Source organism: Trachypithecus francoisi, unplaced genomic scaffold (genome assembly GCF_009764315.1).
Source record: "Trachypithecus francoisi isolate TF-2019V2 unplaced genomic scaffold, Tfra_2.0 Lachesis_group14, whole genome shotgun sequence".
Classification (NCBI taxonomy): Eukaryota; Metazoa; Chordata; class Mammalia; order Primates; family Cercopithecidae; genus Trachypithecus; species Trachypithecus francoisi.
In genome coordinates, this window is record NW_022681459.1 from 59054006 (window position 1) to 59078353 (window position 24348).

At 45.6% G+C, this 24348-nt stretch overlaps 1 protein-coding gene across 3 annotated transcripts in view; it reads left to right on the top strand.

The window, feature by feature from the left end:
- Positions 1-24348, top strand: part of PACSIN2 (protein kinase C and casein kinase substrate in neurons 2) — a 156964-nt gene that overhangs the window by 55319 nt on the left and 77297 nt on the right. The gene's annotated exons all lie outside the window — the stretch shown is intronic.

Consider the following 24348-nt stretch of genomic DNA (forward strand, 5'->3'; position numbering starts at 1 on the left):
TTACCGAGTAGCTAAATGAGTTACTTGAGTTAGCTGTTAATAGAGGGCTTTCCCCCCTACTTTAAGGCGTTAATGTTTATTACATGCTGCCATTTTCTTTCTTTACAGCCAGATCTAATCTACAAACACATAAGTGGGACTTGAGAGAGAAAAAGCAAATTATCTTTTCCAGGAGACGTAATTGCTGTTTCATGACTAGTCTCCTGCAGACTCTCTGAATCACCTGCCGCTGCTCCAGGCCCCCTCCCGGCCCTCTTCCCATCCTCCCCTCAGTTCTTCTCATTTCTCATCCCAGCTGGACCCTGTGCCCTCATCCCCCTCTGAGGGCTGTCACTGGACACTGTTTATATTTTTGTCGGGTAACAAAATGTTAAAAGTTTTATTGTTTTAATAACTGAGCAGCCTTATATACATATTTAATTGTTTCTTAGAAGTCATATTCTGGAATTTTAAAAAAACAGTGGCTCCCCTTAATTGCTTTGGTGCTGTAATTCTAATTAGATTTTAAAAATCCTGAGACTTAAGTGATCCATCACCAGTGAATTATACTTACTGGATTACTGATTGCTGTTAAAAAGGCAGCGTCCTCTCTCCGTTTTCCAGAAAATATTGTGCTGGTGCAGGCTGTGCCTCACAGAGAAGCATGCTTTCTTGTTAGGATGTTACCTACTGTGAAGTGTATGTTTCGAATACTTTTAAGATTGCATAGGAAAGGTTTCTAGAAACCCCCAAGATATATAGTATGTCTGTTCCACCTTAATCGGGCCCATCAGTTTTGTCTTTGCTCTTGTAGCTCTGAATATCTCTTTCTTCAGATCCCTTCCTTCTTGTCAATAAAACATCCTGCTGAATTCTAGATGAACTTTAAATGCTGTATTTATGAAAACAGCAAAGAGGTTTCATAACTTCAAATCAAAGCATGTTTTACAGGTATGAGATTTATGCCAATAAATAAAAATGCGCCTTCCTTTTTTCTTTTTAAATAGTGTTAGTCCTTTGAGACCCGTTTGCCCACCCACACAATTCTGTTATTCATTTGGTGGCATAATGCAGAAGGTGGGAATGCAATGTTTCGAGCTGTAATGGCTCTTGGAGTTAATATTCCAGGCTCTGCACTTTACCAAAGGAATTGAGATCCAGAGGTGACTTGTCCAAGGTCACTCGTCTTGTCGGTAGCCGAGTGAGTCTGAAAGCCTGGTCTCATGACCAGGGTCATTACTCTTTCCATTACAGTAATCTGCTTTCTTCACATTATTATCTTAAGATTAATATCGCTTAGCTAAGAGTGTTTTTTTTTTTTCTTCTGATGAGTCCGTTTATATTTGTTTCACTTTCAGACACTCAGCTTTTATTCAATAACTTTTTCACTGTAAGTACCATTTGGCATAGATGTATAATGAATTACCTCAAGTACAAAGAGCATTGACATTCCTGCCTCTGATATTTTTTCTTTCTTTTTTTTCTTTTTTTTTTTTTTTTTTTTTTTGAGATGGAGTCTCGCTCTGTCACCCAGGCTGGAGTGCAGTGGCCAGATCTCAGCTCACTGCAAGCTCTGCTTCCCGGGTTTACGCCCTTCTCCTGCCTCAGCCTCCCGAGTAGCTGGGACTACAGGCGCCCGCCACCTCGCCCGGCTAGTTTTTTGTATTTTTAGTAGAGACGGGGTTTCACCATGTTAGCCAGGATGGTCTCGATCTCCTGACCTCGTGATCCGCCCGTCTCGGCCTCCCAAAGTGCTGGGATTACAGGCTGGAGCCACCGCGCCCGGCCTTTTTTTTTTTGAGACGGAGTCTCGCTGTGTCGCCCAGGCTGGAGTGCAGTGGCGCGATCTCGGCTCACTGCAAGCGCCGCCTCCCGGGTTCCCGCCATTCTCCCGCCTCAGCCTCCGAGTAGCTGGGACTACAGGCGCCCGCCACCTCTCCCGGCTAGTTTTTTGTATTTTTAGTAGAGACGGGGTTTCACCGTGTTAGCCAGGAGGGTCTCGATCTCCTGACCTCGTGATCCGCCCTCCTCGGCCTCCCAAAGTGCTGGGATTACACTTTTTCTTAAAAATCAACAATTCTTTATATTATAAAGTGTTGCTTGCCTCTCTCCTAGCTCGGGAGAGACAGTCAATTGTTACTGATAGAAGCGGGCCTTACGGGCCTTACCGTGGGATTGCTTGTCAGGTGAGAATGCCAAACTTAATACGATCACAACTAATAAAAGAAACAGACAAGCACTCAATTCTTCTTTGAAAGAGGATTCTTCAGGGTGTGAAAGGGAAACCCCAAACATTTAGCATTTCTGCCTTTCAGCCCCTATAAGGGAATACTGACAGCTGTGTCTTGAGCTGAACTGAACAGGTTTTGAAATATGAAAGACGGCCGGGCGCGGTGGCTCAAGCCTGTAATCCCAGCACTTTGGGAGGCCGAGACGGGCGGATCACGAGGTCAGGAGATCGAGACCATCCTGGCTAACACGGTGAAACCCCGTCTCTACTAAAAACTACAAAAAACTAGCCGGGCGAGGTGGCGGCGCCTGTAGTCCCAGCTACCCGGGAGGCTGAGACAGGAGAATGGCGTGAACCGGGAGGCGGAGCTTGCAGTGAGCTGAGATCTGGCCACAGCACTCCAGCCTGGGTGACAGAGCAAGACTCCGTCTCAAAAAAAAAAAAAAAAAAAAAAGAAATATGAAAGACTTTAAAATAATACAACATAATATAAATAAAGGAGAAGATGATTTAATTTATAAAAATGGAATTTACTCACAACTTTCCAGAATCATTAAAAATAGTCTCTGCTAAAAATTGAATTTGAATCCTCTGAAATTCAGGTGTGGGAGTTAGTTGTAAACAGGTATGCTGAGAACAGTGGGTGACTGTTCCTAGACCTCGGTGTGACCATCACTGTCTGTCCAAAGTCACCTTAAAATGCCTTGGGGAAGTTCACAGGATACCACTTACTCGTATTTTCTTTTCTTTTTTTTTGAGATGGAGTCTTGGTCTGTCGCCCAAGCTGGAGTACAGTGGCACGATCTCGGCTCACTGCAAGCTCCACCTCCTGGGTTCACGCCATTCTTCTGCCTCAGCCTCCCGAGAAGCTGGGACTACAGGCGCCCGCCACCATGCTGGGCTAATTTTTTGTATTTTTAGTAGAGACGGGGTTTCACCGTGTTAGCCAGGATGGTCTCGATCTCCTGACCTCGTGATCTGCCTGCCTCGGCCTCCCAAAGTGCTGGGATTATAGGCGTGAGCCACCGCACCCGGCCCTTACTTGTATTTTCTAAAGTATTTAGAATATATGCCTTGAAGAATTTCTGAAACAAAAGCACTTCAGGGAAACAGGCACTTTCATAAATATGTTAATCGTATTTGAAGTTGAATTTAATAACTTTACAACTATTTTAATGTATAAAACTGAAGAATGAAGTGGGATACATAAGCAGTATTTTTATGCACTGTGTCAGAACTGTCTTCCCTCCTGGTGTTCTAGTGGGTACTTTCTGTCAGTCTCCTTGAAGAGGTGCTGCTTTCATTTGGTGAGCCAGGCGACGTGATCCTGGGGCCTGGAGAAGAAGGGAGGCTGCAGGCTCATGAGCTGCAGTGACTTAGTTCGCGTCTCCCATAATATGGTTACCTTTGTTCCCCATTAGCATTTTATACTTAATATTATATTTTCAGTATATATTAAGTATAGAATATTCCAACTGGCTTCCTTTTCTTAGTATATAATTGACCTTCTTATCTTCTGCAGTCTATAAGTAACATTTGATGTCCTTCCGTCCCTGGCCCCTAGCTTCTGCCCACATTAGTATAAATGCTGCTGTGCTTGTGAGATTTAAAGATGAGAAGGGGATAGTAGACTGTTGCAGTGCTGGCATTGCTCCAGACTGAGAAGGGGTTAAACGGCAGCCCCTGGGGCTGCTGTTGGCTTAGAAATCTCAGAGTTTGTGTTGTTGGTGTTTGGGCCTTTTTCATGTCCACCTCTGCTCGGAGCAGCTCTCCAGACCGGATTCTAGTGGTGGCCTCAGAACCTTCTCTAAGACTATGAAGAAATGTCCCCCAGTATCCCAGGCCCTTAGAGTTTGGTAAAGAGGAACATATGTATGTGTCAGTATGGTGAGATCGTAATTAGACAAGGGCTATTGATTTGAATGAACGAATGAATGAATGAATGAATGGCAGTGTTTGCCTTTCCATAGTGATTGCTTTTGAAGGCACTATAGTCACATTTCAGTAGGCTGGTCTAAATGCATTTGCATGTCACAGTTCTGCCTTGACACCAAATAACAGGTTGTGCCTACGTGATATCTCCTCCAGCCCTGGGACTCTGGCCTAAATTTTTTCACGTTAGACTCTGTCATATATGAATCGTAAGACATAAACCTTGATGTGAGCTCATGACACATACTTTATTTTGAGAAACTTAAAGAATCTAATAGGAAGTTAGAATTAATTTGAAATGTGTGTCAGTGGTCATCACAATAGTATGGGATTTAGATTATCTTTTTTGATAATGTGAGGGGTGCTATTAATTTCATACTCAGTCATGTTTCCCATCGGGATTTGTTCTACAGTGGAGTCCTTGAAGGAGAACAAGGAAGAATGATTTTGCTGGAAAATGGTTACTTGAGAAAATGTTGATGTAATTAACAGGACAAAGTGTTGAACTTCCCAATTTGGAATTCTCTCTTTGAGTCTTAAATTCCTAACACAGATTGGTAGTGCTAGTTTAACAAAGTAAATGAAGCACATGACAGTTTTGGGGATAATGAAGTGATTTCTCTCTGCTATGAACTGACACATAAAGAAAAAATAGCACAGGGCATAGTAGACTGATCACCAGTATCTGTTGATTGGAAGACAGAAACATTTGTTACTAGTTTCCCATCTGTAGGGACGGTCACCTCAGGTTCACTTAGTCAGATCCTGCCATCACTGTGCAGGAAGAATGTTAGAAAGCAAGACCATGAAGGAAAGCAACAACACCACTTTTGGAGGATAAGTCTTTCATATTTAACATTGAACTCTAAGACATTAAGTTGAATCTCAGGTGTACCCAGTGAACTTCTGAGGTTGAAGAGTTTGAATTTGGGATGGTGGAAGTTGTTATGATGATGAAAAGTCATGATGTGAGGCTATGTAAACTGTACTTGTCCCAGCACCTGACAGCCTTTTTTTCCCCCCGTGATGCTATCTCCAGGTATGACAGCTTTCACTGGTAGACATGCAGGCACCTGAGTGAGCTCTGCGCTTATTTCCAGCCATCCATTAGATCACTACCTGGAGGGACAGTTTACCTGGATGCTGGCTCACCGACTCAGTTAATTTGTTCGTTCATGTCATTCATTCATTCATTCATTCAGTTTACCTTCTTGGTCTCTTGTCCACGCAGTTCACATCAGGCACTGTGCTGGGGATCCATAGACGGTTAGGATTGAGTTCTTGTCTCTGAGGACCTCACAGTCCAGCAAGGCAAAGAGACTTCTAAGCAGCAGGTTGATGAGTCTTAAAGAGCTATTGGGACCTTATTCTGCCATGAAGAATGGAGGAGATAGGGGGAAACTCCAGTTTGGTGATGAGTTTTAGAGGGAGTGGTTTGTCAGGTACCCAAGAGAAGCAGAGGGAGCAATATATGCAAAGGTGAAGAGGTCAGAATCTGCCAGACTTGGGAGCTTGATGTGGCTGGAGTGCCATTTATGTGTGGACATGCTTCAGGAACATCATATTTATCAGATCCAAACCAGTTATTTTTCATCCCAAACCAGTTTGTTCTTAATTCTGTTTTTCTCTTTGTGGCATTATCACCTACCATGCCTCCGAAATTAGAAACTTTGAATCCCTGCCCCCGTCCCCCATTCCCTGGCATCTTCCTTCACTTTGTTCTGTCTGTTTTTCATCTTGGATATATTCCTCTTTCCTGGTCTTCTAACCGTTTCCCTTTCTCCAGACTTGAACCTCCAGAACTGTGCTGTCCAATGTGGTAGCCACTAACCACGTGTGACTGTTTACATTAAAATTAAATAAAATTAAAAAGTCATTGAGACCAGTCTGGGCAACATAGTGAGTCCTCTGTCTCTATAAAAAATAAAAAATTAGCCAGGTGCAGTTGCGCATACTTGTAGTCCAAGCTTCAGAAGGCTGAGGTGGGAGAATTACTTAGACCCAGGAGGTTGAGGCTGCAATGAGCTGTGATAGTGCCACTGCATTCCAGCCTGAATGACACAGTGACACCCTATCTCAAAAAAAAAGTCAGTTTCTCACTTGGACTAACTACATTTTAAGTGTTAATAGCTGGTGGCTGCCATACTGGACAGCCCAAGACTGGAGACTGGATGGGCTGTTCTCCACTATCTGTCCAAGAGAACCTTCCTTTATGCGCTATTTTTCTTTTGAGACAGGGTCTTGCCCAGTTGCCCAGGCTGGAGTGCAGTGGCATGATCTCGGCTCACTGCAACCTCTGCCTCCCAGGTTCAAGTGATTCTCATGCCTCAGCTTCCCAAGTAGCTGGGACTATAGGCACATGCCACCATGCCCGGCTAATTTTTTGTGTTTTTTGGTAGACAGGTTTTCACTATGTTGACTAGGCTGATCTCGAACTCCTGACCTCAAGTGATCTGCCTGCTTCAGCCTCCCAAAGTGCTGGGATTACAGGCATGAGCCACCGCACCCAGCCTCATGCCTTTTAACCTTTGTACGTGCTGTTCTTATTCTCTCCAGAATACCATCCTTGCTCTAAGCATTCCCCTCTTCCCTGGCTTTCCTCAGGTGAATTTCGTCTCTTTTTCCTCCAGTGTCCTTGTAATCACACAGTCATGCTTGCCTCTGAGAGGGCACATGTATGTTTATCGTGTGTCGAGACATCATAGTATAGTGGTTAAACCTTGGGGACAGATTGTCTTAATTTCAAAACTAGCCACTTACTTGCCAGGTGGCTTTGAACAAATTATTTAACCTCTCTGAATTTTAGTTTCTTCAGCTATAAAATGAAGACAAAGTTTTTTTCCTCATATTAAATGAAACCCTTAGTACTGCATTTAAATATATAGCTCTCAAATTGGAGCCGAGAGCTCTCGTTCTAGGTAAATTGCCTTCTTCTGTTCATCAGCCATGCTAAAACCATATAATGGTTTATTAATGCTAATAATGCTGTTTTTTTTTTTTTTGAGACGGATTCTCTCTCTGTCGCCCAAACTGGAGTGTAGTGGCCGGATCTCAGCTCACTGCAAGCTCCGCCTCCCGGGTTTACGCCATTCTCCTGCCTCAGCCTCCCGAGTAGCTGGGACTACAGGCGCCCGCCACCTCGCCCGGCTAGTTCTTTTTTGTATTTTTTTAGTAGAGACGGGGTTTCACCGGGTTAGCCAGGATGGTCTCGATCTCCTGACCTTGTGATCCACCTGTCTCGGCCTCCCAAAGTGCTGGGATTACAGGCTTGAGCCACCGCGCCCGGCCAATAATGCTGTTATGTTTCTTTTCTGATTGTTATAGCTTTTAGTTATTTTTCTTATTGCAGTGGCTAGGCCCTTCAATGCAGTTTGCATAAACATGCAATTTTTTCTTATTCCTGTAATTTCTACTGACTATAGTTCTTCTGGTGAGATTTTTATTCTGTCTTTTGTTTTGATTGCATTTCATTGTGCCCACTTTCCAATGCATTTGTTTTTTCTCTCTTAGTTTAGAAATTAAATTCTCAGCCTGCTCCTTTAGTGGTTATCCTAGATATTTTTGTGTACTTAACAAAGTCTAAAGTAATATCTTTACCCTTCTCTTGAATAATGGAAGGATAGAAAACATTTTAACTCCATATGCCCTCTCAACTTGTCCAGTTTTTTTTTCTGATTTTTTAAATCCTGCAAATTTGCCACTGTCTTTTATACAGTTAATGCTATTTAGATTTATCCAGTATGTTTACCTGCATATTTGCGTACCATTCTTCTTGTGCTTTGGGGCTTTCCATCTGAAATAATTCTTTTTTTTTTTTTTTTTTTTTTTTTTTTTTTGAGACGGATTCTCGCTCTGTCGCCCAAGCTGGAGTGCAGTGGCCGGATCTCAGCTCACTGCAAGCTCCGCCTCCCGGGTTCACGCCATTCTTCTGCCTCAGCCTCCCGAGTAGCTGGGACTACAGGCGCCCGCCACCTCGCCCGGCTAGTTTTTTGTACTTTTTAGTAGAGACGGGGTTTCACCGTGTTAGCCAGGATGGTCTCGATCTCCTGACCTCATGATCCCCCCGTCTCGGCCTCCCAAAGTGCTGGGATTACAGGCTTGAGCCACCGCGCCCGGCCGAAATAATTTCTTCTTTAAAGTATATCCGGGCGCAGTGGCTCAAGGCCGGGCGCGGTGGCTCACCGGTAATCCCAGCACTTTGGGAGGGCGATGAGGTCAGGAGATCGAGACTATCCTGGCTAATATGGTGAAACCCCGTCTCTACTAAAAAATACAAAAAACTAGCCGAGCGAGTTGGTGGGCGCCTGTAGTCCCAGCTACTCGGGAGGCTGAGCCAGGAGAATGGCGTAAAACCCGGGAGGCGGAGCTTGCAGTGAGCTGAGATCCGGCCACTGCACTCCAGCCTGGGCAACAGAGGGAGACTCCGTCTCAAAAAAAAAAAAAAAAAAAGTATATCCTTTAAGGGCTGGGCATGGTGGCTCATGCTTGTAATCCCAGCACTTTGGGAGGCCGAGGCCGGTGGATCACTTGAGGTCAGGAGTTCAAGACCAGCCTGTCCAACATGGAGAAACCCTGTCTCTACTAAAAATACAAAAAAAATTAGCTGGGTCTGGTGGCATACACCTGTAATCCCAGCTACTCGGGAGGCTGAAGCAGGAGAATTGCTTGAACCTGGGAGGCAGAGCTTGCAGTGAGCTGAAATTGCTCCAGTGCACTCCAGCCTGGGCAACAGAGCGAGACTCCATCTCAAAAAAAATAAATAAATAGGCCGGGCGCGGTAACTCAACACCTGTAATCGCAGGACTTTGGGGGGCCAAGGCGGGCGGATCACGAGGTCAGGAGATTGAGACCATCCTGGCTAATGTGGTGAAACCCCGTCTCTACTAAAAAATACCACACAAATTAGCCAGGCGTGGTGGCACGCGCCTGTAGTCCCAGCTACTCAGGAGGCTGAGGCAGGAGAATCGCTTAAACCCAGGAGGCGGAGGCTGCAGTGAGCTGAGATTGCACCACTGCACTCCAGCCTGGGCAACAGAATGAGACTCTGTCTCAAAAAATAAATAAATAAAATAATAAATATATAAAAACAAATAAACAAATAAATAAATTTCTTCAACAGGAGAGTCATTAAGATACCTGGTTTACTGTGCTGCTGAAAACAGAAATATGCTCTATCATTCCTTGAATCATTCATTCCGGTCGTGTTTATTATGTGCCTGTTTCATGTCAGTGGTAGGAACACGGGCAAACAAGGCAAAATCCTGGTGCATAAGGAACTTACATTCTCATGAGTGGAGAGAGAAAATATAATAATTTGGCAGGTGAGACTGAGTGTTAAGAAAATAAAACAGAGTTAGGGCTGGAGTATCAGGGCTGAGGAAGACTTTCTTAAGAAGAGGGTAATGTTTGAGCAGATATCTGATGCTGGGAGGCAGCAGATCCTACAGATGTGGGAGGCAGGTATTCCTGGCAGAGGGGAGGCAGGTGCAAAGGTAAGCCAAGTCTATTGCATCTGGAGAACCACATGGAGGTCACTGTAGCCAGAGACCAGGGTGGGGATTGGAAGGAGCAAGACTGGTGCTGGAAGCAGGGGCTAGAATCACATGGGACCTCGTAATCAGGTTGGGGAGTATCAATAACTGTGATGGTTGACAATAGCTGTTGGCAAGTTTTGAGTTTGGTAGATTGAACCAGGGTAACTGAGACAGAGGTGGTGTGAAGCGGCCACATTCTGGCTCTGTTTTGAGGTAGAGGTGATGTGATGTGGACATGAGAGGAGGAGAGGAGTCAGGGATGACACTGGGGCATTTGTCATGAGCAGCTGTGTCCTGGAGGAGCCTACCAGGGGATGCAGGAGCAAGAGGTGGGTTTTGGCCAGTGTGTCGGAGAGGCCTTGAGCCTCCCAGGGGGAGATACTGAGCCAGCAGCTCGGGCCATGCTGGATCTGGAGCTTCAGGGAGAGGCTGAGCGAGGCGGCATCAGCAGATGGATGGAATTTCAGGTCACAGGAGGGAGAGGGTCACCCAGGAAATCAGTGTGCACAAAGAAGAGGAGGTTGAGCCCTGGGCCCCACGGGTGTGCACAGGGTAATAAGGGCACCATTTGGGTGCTTTGCAGGACTGTCTGGAAGTACTTGAGAGAATGCAGTTGATACTGCAGGCTGGTTATTATGACTAGAAGATAAGGCTCGTGGATTCCTCTACCGGAAAAGCTTGGATTTCATGCTTATGTAAAGGGAAGGTGCCTACATGCTGCTTTATTTTCCTTTTGAATTTTCAAAAGCGACTCAATCAGTATATTCTTATGGCAGAATAATTAAGTGATACAGATATACAAAAGCCCAGACTTTCATGTTCCGCCACCCAGAGATGTTCATTCAAGACTCAAGACAACCTTCCCTGACCACCATCTGTCCAGGTAGACCCTGTCACTCTCTGTCCCCCACTTGGCTTCGTGCTTTCCCCCAGCCCTTAATGCGGTCTCCCGCTACATTACCTGCTGGTGTGGCTTTGAATCCCCGACCCCTACTGGAATATATACAGGGACCTTGTCACTTCTACCCATCCCGGGACCTCACAGACCCAGCGAGGTGCCTGGCATACAGTAAGTAAGGCTGCGTCACATTTCACTGAATGGAAGAATTCACATTTTTGGGACATAGCCATCTGGACTTTTTTCTGGGTAATCACCCACTCTTAAACATATATTTTTAGATAAAGCCCAAGTGTTCAGCTTTTTAGGTGTAAGAATGCTACTTACGGTTTTGAAGTTTACTATAAGCTAACTTTGCACTAGTTGGCTGTAGACTGCTGCTTTCAGTTTCAGCGATGGTGGCTGCACAGGCCTTCAGAGCCCTTCCTGAGCCTGTGCAGCGGGCCTGGACAGCCCTTCCTGAGCCTGGACAGCAGCCTCAATCGTCAATCCACCTCTTGCTGGCTTCTAGGAGGCTGCCACTGCAGGCCTTCTTTCCTCATCCAAACTGCTGTGCCTGCCCACCTGCCCACTCCCTTCCCTCCCCGCCTCCCTTCCCCAGCAGGTCCCCTCTCTCCCTCTCTCCTTCCCTCCCTCCCTCTCAACCTAATCAGGTATGACTTTGTCTTATCTTTCCTAGTGTTTAGACAGTTTGTTCCTCTGTATCTTGGAGGATTGGTTTCAGGACCCTCCAAAGGATACCAAAATCCGTGGATGCTCGTCTCTGATATAAAATAGTGTTGTATTTGCATATAACCTATGTACACTCTTCAGTGTTCTTTAAATCATCTCTAGATTACTTATAATACCTAATAGAATATAAATACAATGTAAATAGTTATACTGTATTGTTTAGGGAATAATGACAAGCAAAGGAAAGTCTGTACATGTTCCCCCGGATTATTTTCGATTCCCGACTGGTTGAATCCACAGATGTGGAACCCTTGGGTATGAAGGGCTGAGTGTGCTGTGAGCTCCTGGACCGCAGGGCCTTCATGGTGTTATTCACTTATTTTCACTTCCATCCCCTAGCTCCTAGCAAGGTTTCTGGCACTCAGAAAGTAAATGTTTTTAGAATATTGGGAGAGATATGTGTAAAATAATTTTTAAAATCAATTTCCTTGGCTTGATATTTACTCAGTTTATTAGAATAAATTAAACATTTTATTGAAAATATTTAAGAATTTGGAACACAGGCTATATCTTGAGACAGCCAAACTGACAAATTTTTATGAAGGACAGGCTCTTTCTGCATGTGTGTGTGTGTGTGTGTCTGTGTGTGTAGTAGGGGTATTGGATATTGTAATGAAGTTAAGAGAGTAACCAAGACATTTTCTTCAGGGCTCCTCAGATAATATTATTGTATATTGTAATTAGGCATTTTTATCATAAATAGAGTTGTCATTAATTTTTCCCCTTTATAAGTGGTCACTGGAAATGTTTATTAGGCAGGTAGCATCACAAAATGTGTGTGCGCGCGCGCGCGCGCTCGCGCGTCTGAGGCTTAACGTTGAAGATCTTTGTGTTTCTAGAGTTCTCAGTGGCACAGCTGAGAATGGGTGTGTAAGTCCTGCTTGCCGAAGCCATATCCTCCCTGTGGGGGGTGGGGGTTGCCAGAGAGGCCAGGAGGAGTCATACTAGGAGCAAGAAGACTGGGAAGGCGGGAGACTGACATTTGCAGGCACTCACATAAAATGTGTGGTTTAAATTCCTACTCTGTGTACGTCAGCCACCTTTATTTCCATTTTGCTGGTAAGAAGGTGGCTTGGAAGTTAAAACGGGCACCTTTCACAGCCGGTTTAAACCCTGTTCTCTTTCTACTGTCCTTTTTTTTTTTTTTTTTAAATATATAACTATTTAAGAAATGTTTTGTCCTTCTTATAGAGACAGGGTCCCACCATGTTGCTTAGGCTGGCTTGTAACTCCTGGGCTCGAGCAATCTTTCCACCTCCGCTTCCCAAAGTGCCAGGATCACAGGCGGGAGCCCCTGTGCATGGCCCCCTCTCCTTGTTTAAGGGAAACTTTTGCTATTAATTTTATGCTTGATTTAAGCCTATTAGTTTCAGATTGTTGCTTGACAATTGAGTTCCCTGTTTGTTTTTCCAAATTACTGGCTAGTTGATTTTATGTGAACTTTTAAAAAAATAAAAGCACTGTCAAGTTAGAATTTATTTACCGGCGGGGCGCGGTGGCTCAAGCGTGTAATCCCAGCACTTTGGGAGGCCGAGACGGGCGGATCACGAGGTCAGGAGATCGAGACCATCCTGGCTAACACGGTGAAACCCCGTCTCTACTAAAAATACAAAAAACTAGCTGGGCGAGGTGGCGGGCGCCTGTAGTCCCAGCTACTCGGGAGGCTGAGGCAGGAGAATGGCGGGAACCCGGGAGGCGGAGCTTGCAGTGAGCTGAGATCCGGCCACTGCACTCCAGCCTGGGCCACAGAGCGAGACTCCGTATCCAAAAAAAAAAAAAAAAAGAATTTATTTACCAGTTTGTCACACCAAACTGGCTGTGTATTCTTCTCTACAGTAGAGTGCTTTGGCTGTAGCTGATACCTTTGAATGAAATAGAATATTTTCTTGAGAAAGCGGCACCATGGTTGAGTGCATAGATGCCCAGAAAATATTTGAAAACCAAATCCTCTCGTGGTTTATACTTAAAATTTGTTTTTTTACAGATGGGATCTCACTGTGTTGCCCAGGCTGGAGTACAGTGGCTACTCACAGGCACTATCATAGCTCACTGCAACCTCAAACTCTTGGGCTCAAGTGGTCTTCCTGCCTCAGCCTCCCAAGTAGCTGGGACTATAGATAGGCATGTGCCACCACACCCAGCTCGTGTGGCTTTTTAAACTTAAAAGGCATATATTTATAGTACTGGTTGAGAAGGTATTTAGGCAGTTCATTACTAGATAGCACTTCTGATGGGTGTGCCTTCTTCTTGTCCATGCTTACCTAGCATTCTCATGGTGGGCTTTTATCAGGACAGTCCACTTGTTATTGCTGGTAGGTAAATGGAGCAGAAGTCCCTCTTGTGGTGGAGTAACTAGTGACTCGGGCTGGTGTCTGATCTTCAGTGCCCTGGCATTTGTAAATCCTCTCTCCCCTCCCTCACAGCCACAGTGGCTTCCCAGGGTTTGCCCTCCAGGACCAGCCTGACCCTGCACACTGGAGGGTCACAAAGGACCAGGGTAACTCCCCTTTGTCACACAGCTTCCCCTACCTGGGACGCCTTTCCTTGCTGCTCCGGCTGAAGAATTCCTGCTGAAACCTCAGCCCTGGGCACCCTTTCTGGACCCTCTGTGTGCCCCTGTGGCACGTTGTGCAGAACTGTTTCCTAGCTCTTGGCCGGTGTGTTGGAGGAGGTTGTTCAAGTGTCCATCAACCCTGTGAGAATGGAGTGCCCCAGTGCAGGGCACCTGGCTTACTGGCTCAGGAGCTGGGCTGCCGTGGAGCCTGGCACCAGTCACCGTCTCCCTGGCCAATGCTTGTGGAAGGCCCCTATACTCCAGGCATGTGTCAGGTCCCAGCCGGATGCCATTTGATCCATGCAACCTGTCAGGCAGATTGGATTCCATTTCACTGATTAGCAGTGTCAGGCACACAGCTCTTAGGTATTTTGCCTGAGGCGACTGGATCATTAAGAAGTCACCCCCACCCCCAAGGTCTTGTGCAGACTCATAGATGCAGATTTCAGAGACCTTCTAGATTTGTGCATCCAGGCTAGCATGTTCTTTGGTGGTGTCCCCTCTTGCTGTCTCTCATTTGCAGCTTGTTCAGACCAGGGCTTCAGCTCCTCTTGGGGATTCCACTCAGTCAGACTGTTGGATAGGGAAGAGCCTCTGAAACTGCCGCAGGAAGAGGCCGCTCGTCCTTTGCGGACAAAGGGTCACAGAGGCCCTTTGTGTGACAGGAAGTCCTGCTTCTAGAACGGGCTCCCTGAAAGTGGAGGGATTAAAAGAAGCTGAAGCATTGACCTGGGGCCACTCTGACTCATGCATGTTGTCAATAATGCCCTTTGTATGTCTTGGGAACCTGCCACAGCAGACCTCCAAGGGTGGCCTGGAGCGTTCCTCCTCTCCCTGCTTCCCGCTCACTCTGCCCCTGTGAATGCTCCTATTTTCTGACCTGAACAAAGGGCAGCCTCCTGACCCATTCTATATGTTTTCCTTCTACTTATGCCAGGAGAATCTTTGTGTCTCATCTGGGCCTATGTGAGTTTTCTTTTTTAGGGTTTAAGTGCATCTCTTGAGTTGGAAAACTTGCAGCTTAAGGGAGAGTTGTCCTACTGGGCAGGTGCCTCTAACTGAGAGGAGGCGTCGTCAGGAAATATGTGGCCATGGCTGCTCTGGCATGATCCTGAAGACTGGCATGAAGGGGAATGGAGCCGTACAGAGAATTTTAGGCATCAGAGTGGAAGCACGGGCACCGGGACCCACAACCCAGCTCCCTGCAACGTGGTCCCCACGTCTCCTGTATTTGTGGCCATCTGTCAGTTGTTAAATACTGCGGTTAGGATGTGAGGACACCAGAAGCGAGGGCATTGGTGGCAGAGATGAGCTGACGTGTCCTCATGTGCTCTCAAGTCCTGATCCGCAGCTGGATGAGAGGATCATGTGTGCGTGCATGCCTGTGTGAAGGGCTCCTAGGATTATGCTGGAATAACACTGCATCAGTCCTGGGCAGGCAGCTTTACATGTTATGGTGTCACTGGGGCTTCTTGCTGTGGGGACATGGTGGCAAATCAGTGAGCACTTGTTCTTTTTGTTTTTTGAGACAGAGTTTCGCTCTGTCTCCCAGGCTGGAGTGCAGTGGTGTGATCTCACTGCAACCTTCATCACCTGGGTTCAAGTGATTCTCCTGCCTCAGCCTCCCAAGTAGTGGGTGAGCCCGTGGTGCATTGCTGCTCTCACCAGGCTTAGAGGCCAATGTGTGCCTCCTTCCTGGATGCAGTGGTGCTCAGTGAGTGCTTCCACTCCTGTCCGCAGGGACAAATCCTTTGGCTTTATTAGCTTTGTCCTTACTTCCTCCTTAGACTGTGGCGGGTTTGGGATACCCATGCCTCTGGAGGCCCTACCCTGAGTTATATTAGATATGTTGTACTCACATGCAGTTTACACACTTCTTTATGTTATAAAAGTAATTGGAAGGATTCTTATAATTTTGCGTTTGAAACTATTTGGCTATGCAGAGTGATTTCTCCTTCTCCACCTCCTCTGATTCATGTGTGCATTTGTTCAGCGGGAACAGTGTGCATGAAGGGGTGGAGCTGATAGGAGTGTGGTGCTTGTGTTGGGAAACGCCGGTTGTTAATGGTGGCCGGAGCGTGTATAGCGTGGCCAGGAACGTGGTGTGAGTGGTGAGGCTGGAGGAGCAGTAGTTACAGCCTGGAGGCCCTGCTGGCCTCGGGAGGAAGGAGGAAGTAGGGGAAGGAGTTTGAGTGGAGGCAAAACCTGAACTTTCCAAAAGACATTCCAACCACCGTGGTAGAGTCGCAGTATGTCATGGAGAATGAAGGGAGTTGGGGACTAGACAAGTGGCTGCGGGTCTGTTAGGACGTTGTTAGGGATTAGGCAGGAGGCAATGGTGGCCTTAGCGAAGGTAGGTGTCATCATGGGGACAGAGCCAAGTGGGAGGATTCAAGAGATATTGAAGAGCTGGTTTAGTCTGGTCTTGGAAGTTGATTGAATGTGGTAGTGGTGAGGGCGTTCGGTGTGGGAAGAAGAGAAGTTTCTGGCTTGAGAAGCTGGGTGAATGAATGGTGGGACCATTTCTGATGTAGAAAACCCAGGAACAGGAGCAGGCTCATAGGGAAGGGGACAGTTTGCAAGGACTGTGTGATGGCCAAGTGGAGGCATCCAGTAGGCAGAGATGCGGATCTGGGCCAGACAGTAGATCAGGGGCTTGAGGTTAAAGGTGGTTTGGTGTGTGGGAACAGAAGAGGTGAAGAGAGAGGGCCTGGGACAGAACCTGGGGTGCGCCAGCAGCCAAGGAACAGGCAGAGGAGGTTGGGAGAAGGCACACTGCAGCCACTACAGAAGTGAGCTGGCAAGTGTCAGCTCCCTCCCCAGAGACTCCTCCTGCCCTCATCCCCCACTGATCTGCTTCTGTCAGCGGACATCCAATCACTCTGCAGACATTTGAGCATCTACCTCATGCTAAGCGCTGGGCATACAGAGATGACACAGCCCTCGCCTCTTTTTTTTTTTTTTTTGAGATAAGTCTTGCTCTGTCGCCCAGGCTGGAGTGTGGTGGTGTGATCTTGGCTCACCGCAACCTCTGCCACCCAGGTTCAAGTGATTCTCCTGCCTCAGCCTCCTGAGCAGCTGGGACTACAGGGGTGCACCACCACACCTGGCTAATTTTTGTATTTTTAGTAGAAATAGGGTTTCACTATGTTGGCCAGACTGGTCTCAAACTCCTGACCTCAGGTGATCTGCCCATCTTGGCTTCCCAAAGTGCTGAGATGAGATTACAGGTGTGAGCCACTGCACCCGGCTACAGTCCTCGCCTTATAAACTGATGTGTAGTGGATGTGCTGTGCCACTCTGCCTTTTTTGCTTATACCCGATTTCGGATGGAAAATAGCTCACCTGCCTTGTCCTCTGTAATGGACGTGTGGTGTCCTTTCTGTCAACTCACTATTGTTTCTTAGCCTTCAGCAGTTGACTTGTTTCCAGTTTTTGCTGTTATAAATATTGCAGTGATGAACATTTTGTTCAAGCTATTTTTTCTTCAAGTTTATTTGCTTGGGGCATGTTCCCCAGAGTGGGACTTAAGGGTCAGAGGTTGGTAACTGTTATCTGCCTTGTTCTGTATTTCCAGATTTTTCCATGAAGCCTATTAGCAATGTTAGAGTACATTTCTGTTTTCCTATAGCCCCACCAAAACTGGCATTGTCATATTCATTTTCCTTATTTTATAAGTTATTTCCATATTTTAAAGGAAGTTGTGCTTTTTTCCCAGCATGGAAATTTGTTGTATTATATTTAGCTAGGTTACATTGCAGTAACAAGCAAACCCCAAGTCTCAGAGACTTAACCTAACACAAATGTCTTTCTCGCTTGGTCTGGGTGTCCCTTGTAGGACAGCTGGGGGTGCGGTTCCACAGAGTCCCTCGGGCCAGCCTGATTCAGGAGACACCACTCTCTGAGAGCTACCCCTCGAGGCCTGCTCAGTGGACAACACAGCAGACAGGAGAGGCTGGCGGCTTTGTGTGGACTTTTCACTACTGACGTGGCCAGGACTACTAACACAGTCTGGCTTAGCAGGCAGAACTTACTGAGCGTTCCTGTCTCTGCCCAGCCATCTCTTCTTCTGTTTGTTCCTCTCCAGCGACTTCTTTGTCCAGTGGAACTGGATCCTCAGTCTTCATATCGGCTCTTAATGTATTTTAGGTAATAAGATTTTTTTTATCAATTGTGTCTTTTTCTTTCTTTGCTTTCCATATTGTATTGTGTAAAAGTTTAAAGTAAGCTTTCGATATGTTCGTGTTTTCCTCTGATACCTTGTTTATTATCACAAATTTATCATTTCTCAAAGCCAGAGAATAAGCTGTTTTTCTTTGAGTTGCTTAAAATGGATTTTATTTAGCTCCTTATGACACTTGAAATTCATCAAAATATATGACGTCAGGTGATTTTAATCTAAGTTAACTTTGGTCCTTGGTAATGCCTGTTCTGCAACATTAAAACAAAAAACAAAACAAACAAAAAACACCCAACCCCAATCAGCACCTCTTCATGATAGAAAACTCAGCAAACCAGAAACAGAAGGGAACTTGACTGGATAAAGGGTATTAATCAAAACTTCCAGGGCTGGCAGTGAAAGACTGAAAGCTTTCTTCCTACAATCAAGAAGAATAGGACCTTGATGTCTGTTCTCACTCCTTCTGCTCAATATTATACTGGAGGGTCTAACCGGGAACTTTGAAGCTAGACAAGAAAACAAAAGGCATACAGATTGGAAAGGAAAAGGTAAAACACTCTCTGTTCAAAAATGACATGATCTTATATAAAGAAAATCATAAGGAATCCACCAAAAAAGCTCTTAGAATTAATATACAAGTTTAGCAAGGTTGTAGGATACAAGATCAATATACAAAAATAACGATATTTCTATAATCTAGCAAGGAATAATTCAAAAAATGGAATTAAGAAAACAATTTCATTTATTATAGTATATAAAGAATAAGTAAATTTAACAAGAGAAGTGTAAGACTTATATACTGAAAACTACAAAACATTGTTGAAATAAATTTAGGCCGGGCGCGGTGGCTCAAGCCTGTAATCCCAGCACTTTGGGAGGCCGAGACGGGCGGATCACGAGGTCAGGAGATCGAGACCATCCTGGCTAACACGGTGAAACCCCGTCTCTACTAAAAAATACAAAAAACTAGCCGGGCGAGGTGGCGGGTGCCTGTAGTCCCAGCTACTCGGGAGGCTGAGGCAGGAGAAGGGCATAAACCCGGGAGGCGGAGCTTGCAGTGAGCTGAGATCCGGCCACTGCACTCCAGCCTGGGCGACACAGCGAGACTCCGTCTCCAAAACAAACAAACAAAAAAAAAAAACAAACAAACAAACAACAAACAAAAAAAAAACGAAATAAATTTAAAAGGACCTGAATAAATGGAAAGAGATCTACATCCATAGACTGGAAGACTTCACATAGTTCAGATGGTGGTACTCCTCAGAGTGATCTACAGAGTCACAGCAGCCCCTCTCAAAATCCCAAATCAGCAAGCCAATTCTAAAATCCCTGTGGAAATGCAAGGGACCAAGAATAGTCAGAACAGTTTTGAAAAGGCAGAGAACAAAGTTGGAGAACTTACACTTCCCAATTTACAAAAATGTATAAATCTACAGTATTCAAGAAACACTGGTGCGGGCATAAGGATAGACGTGGAAAAATGAGATAGAGTCAAGAAAACAAAACTAAACCCCCTACATTTATGGTCAATTGACTTGGGACAAGGATGCTAAGCCAGTTCAATGGGGGAAAGAAAAATCTTTTCAACAAGTGACGCTGGGACAACTGGATATCTACATGCAGAAGCATGAATTTGGGTCTCTGCCTCATGCCACATATAAAACTTAACTCCAGATGGATCAGAGACCTAAATGTAAGAGCTAAATCTATAAAACTTTTTTAATTAAAAAAATTTTTAAAATTAGTCATAATAAGAGATGTAAAACTCTTAAAACATAGCATAAATTTTTGTCACCTTGGATTAGGCAATGTTTTCCTAGATGTGACACCAAAACACAACAAAAGAAAAAAATGGGTAAATTGGGCTTCATAAAAAGTAAGAACTTTTGTGCTTCAGAGGATGTTATCAAGAAAGTAAAAAGACAACTCAGAATGGAAGAAAATAGTTTCAAATCATGTATCTAATAAAGATACCTTGAATACATAAAGAACTCTTGGCTGGGTACATTGGCTCATATCGGTAATGCCATTACTTTGGAGGATCTCTTGAGGCCAAGAGTTTGAGACCAGCCCAAGCAACATGAGATCCTGTCTCTACCAAAAAATTGAAAGAGGGGAAAAAAAAAAAGGAAGAACTCTTAAAATTCAATAATAAAGGCCGGGTGCAGTGGCTCACGCCTGTAATCCCAGCACTTTGGGAGGCAGAGGTGGGCAGATCACCTGAGGTCAAGAGTTCGAGACCAGCCTGGCCAACATGGTGAAACCCTATCTCTACTAAAAATATAAAAATTAGCCAGGCGTGGTGGCACATGCCTGTAATCCCAGCTACTGGGGAGGCTGAGGCAGGAGAAACGCTTGAACCCGGGAGGCAGAGGTTGCAGTGAGCCAAGATTGTGCCACTGCACTCCAACCTGGGTGACAGAGTGACAGAGTGAGACTCTGTATTAAACAAAACAAAGAAAACCCCAAACTCAACAATAAAAAGACACACCAATTTAAAAATGAGCTAAGGATCTAAACAGATATTTCTTCAAAGATAGTATACAACTGGCCAATAAGCACATGAAAAGATACCCAACGTCATTTTTCATTAGGGAAACACGAATCAAAATCACAATGAGATATAACTTCCCACTCACTAAGATGGTTACAATAAAAAAGACAACATGTGTTGGTGAGGATATGGAGAAATTGGAACTGTCACACACTGCTGGTGGGAATGTCAAATGATGCACCCTGTTGGAAGGCAGTCTGGCTGAATGTTGGAAACTCCTGATTTTGGAAGTTTCTCATTATGACCCAGCAGTTCTACTCCTAGGGATCTACTCAAAAGTAATGAAAACATCTGTCCATGGAAAGGCTTGTACACAAATGGTGATAGCAGCACTATTAACAGCTGAAAAGTGGAAAACAACCCAAATGTCCAGTCACTTGGTAATGGGCAAACAAATCATGGTACATTCATACAACGGAATATTGTCTAGCAACGAAAGGAGTGAGGTACTGACACATGCTGCAGCGTGGACGAACCTTGAAGACGTTACGGAAAAAGCTAAAGAAGCCAATCCCCAGAGCCACGTATGTTGTGATCCCATTTATCTGAAATGTTCAGCACAGGCAAATCCATAGAGACAGAGAGTAGATTAGTGATTGCTAGGATTGGGAGTAGAGGAGGTTGGGGATGACTGGGGAAGAGTGTGGGGTTTCTTTTTGGGATGATGAAAATGTTCTAAAATGATTGTCATGATGTGGCACAACTCTATGAACACACCGAAAATCATTGTGTACATGGGTGAACTGTGTGTCAGTTATTATCTTAATAAAGCTATTAGAAAAATAGCAAGAATCTCAAATACTTCACCCATCATCCCTCCCACAGCCTCTCCTGGCTAAATAATCCCATCCCTTTGGCTATTCTTGACAGACACGTTTGGGTCTTTTTCATTTGTATACCCAGAATTTTATTCTTTTTGAGCCTCCTAAATTGTGACTTCCAGGATTAAACACAAAGCCCCAAGGTAGGAGAGGAGGTGGTGGCGGCAGCAGGGGCCTCACCAGCTTGAAGAAAAGCAGCTGGGTATGGGGAGATCCGGGGCCTGGGGTGGCCCCTCTCCAGCATGCTAGTGAGGGCTTTGTGCCCCGTCCCAGGGCAGGGCTCACATTCTGGTGGCACTGCTTCCAGTGTGATTGGCTGACCTTGGGGACTGGGCTTCTCTCCCCCTCCCTTTCCACAAATGTAAAAGGAGGAGTGGATTGAGGAGAAAGTTTGAGAGCTACCTGGTGTAACCTGTATTCCTGTTGACAGGAACAGTGTTACTCATTCAGCAAACACATGCTGATCCACTGCTTTGCACAGCGTCTGAGATTCAAAGATGAAGACAGCATAAGGTCACGATCTAATGACTTACTCTGAACTGCATTTCTTTCCTTCTATTGTATAAAATAGAAAAATCTATTTTTGGTGTAAAATGACGTCCTAATTACTGAGTAGTTAAGTAGTTTGAGTTTTTAAGTCCATGTGTGCTTTCCACTTGGTTTTGCTGTTTGTTCTCTAAGGTGTAGGAATAGTACTAGGTAACATCTGTGGAGCTGACAGCAGGCATTGTCCTGCTCCTGCCCGCAGCCGTCGGCGGAGCTTCCCTGCAGCAGGGGGCCGGGGGAATCATTCCATTTCAGAAACCCAGTAATGCTGTCTGGTGCTAGGTAGAGTTTTCCTTTATTCAGTACTTTACTGAAAGCCAGGTAGATGCCAGTTGCCACTCACATGCAGTCTCTCAGAAGTCAGGGACTTTTTTTTATCTTGCACACTGCCATCTCCTGTTCCAGGGACATCGCAGGTGCTCAAGATGTCTTAATTAGCGAAGAAGCAAATGACTAGAGGATGCAGTGATAATGACCTTCTGTTCACCCTGCGGGCTGGGCTGGCCAAGGAGTGTCTCTCCCTCTTGTAGGTAAGGAAACAGGCTGACGGGATGTGACTGCTTACAGTTAGGCAGAATGTAAAAGCCAGAGCGGGCACAAGAATCCAGGTCTCCTGACTCCATCCTTCCACTGTGTGTTCTAGTCCCACCCAACTTTGAAAGCAAAAGTTGTTGTATATTTCTCATAAAAACATTGCCCTGTGGAAGTGCTTCCCATTCCCACTGTGGAGTTGGCCCCACTGGAACGGGGAGGGGAGGAGCTGTGGAGTTGCATTGTTCTGGTTCAGTTAGGCCTTGCTCCAACTGAATCACTTCTCATCATTTTTATTTCAAATCTTTAGACTCTTCTTGTACATTTTCTTACACTTTTGTTTGAATTCTCATGTTAATATCAATTTTGAAAAAGCATCATTTTTGTCCCTTTTAAAGTAACTTTTTCTGTTTTAAACCTGTGGAACATCAACTGAGTAGGTTGGGGAAGTGTTCAGCCTCCATTTCCACATTCCCAGAGTGCTTGCCAACCGGAGGCTAAAAAAATCTTGCTGTAAAAATCAGTCAAGGCAAGTCTGGATCTGTCAGCTGATGTGTTCCCATTGCATAAGATCAACGAGTTTTGGGGACACATCTAATTACACACAGTTAGCTCCAGCTCTTCATTAAGTTGCACAGGTGAGCTAAGAGCTGATGGGCTGGACTGGGACCGGGTGACCTTGGGGCCTGTCTTACCTTTGCTGCTGATTCTGATAGTCTAGGTCGTTGTCAGGTGGAGCAAGTGGTCTGAATGCCACCAGGATTGCTGGTCATCAGCTTGTTTCCTTTGAGCTATAAAGATGTTGGGGACAACAACATGGTTATTTTAAGGGTTGCTATATGAATCTGCATACAGGATTTTTAAAAAATACTAATTTGTCATAGACATCATTTTTACCTTCTCCACCTTGGGATCCAGCACAAAGAGCACTTCCCCTCTCCCCCTCCCTTGTCTTCCTGTCTTGTTTCTTGAGCACTTGTTTTGGGTTAGATAAAAAGGGTCAAGCCCTTCCCTTGTGGAGCTCCAGGTGGAGTAGGAGAAAGGCTTTTCACCAGCCAGGCACGGGTAGCACACACCGGAATGCCACTGTGCCAGGCTGTCGAGAGGGAGATGGTTCCACCTAAATGGTCCTGTAGAACATGCAGTTGGCCTGTGCGGAGCCGTTCATATTTGGACACCCTCTGCTTGGTGTGGTCCTTGGCACACAGCACACACCTGGTGAGTTCTTCCCATAGAAAAAGAGTCCCTACCTGCTTCTGAGCAGCTGCTGCTGTGACTGACCTTCCTTTCCTCTAAGGTCATGGGAAATTCCGGGAAAAGGTCAGGCTTCTTTCTGACGCCTCCTGTGTGTTCCAGAGGGGAGGCTTCCTTATGCAGTTTCTGCATCAGGGCCTTCCTTTCTTCTTCAGGCCAATTTTAAGAATAAGATTGGCCGGGCGCGGTGGCTCAAGCCTGTAATCCCAGCACTTTGGGAGGCCGAGATGGGCGGATCACGAGGTCAGGAGATCGAGACCATCCTGGCTAACACGGTGAAACCCCGTCTCTACTAAAAAATACAAAAAACTAGCCGGGCGAGGTGGCGGGCTCCTGTGGTCCCAGCTACTCGGGAGGCTGAGGCAGGAGAATGGCGTGAACCCGAAAGGCGGAGCTTGCAGTGAGCTGAGATCCAGCCACTGCACTCCAGCCCGGGCGACAGAGCGAGACTCCGTCTCAAAAAAAAAAAAAAGAATAAGATTAACTGGCATATCTTTCTGTGGGATCTTCAGAACCATCTGTGTTTTCATCCTCGGGCTTTAGGAATTCACTGCCTAGCATTCTCTATTCCTATCTTCTGCTGCTTCGTGAGCCCAGGAAACA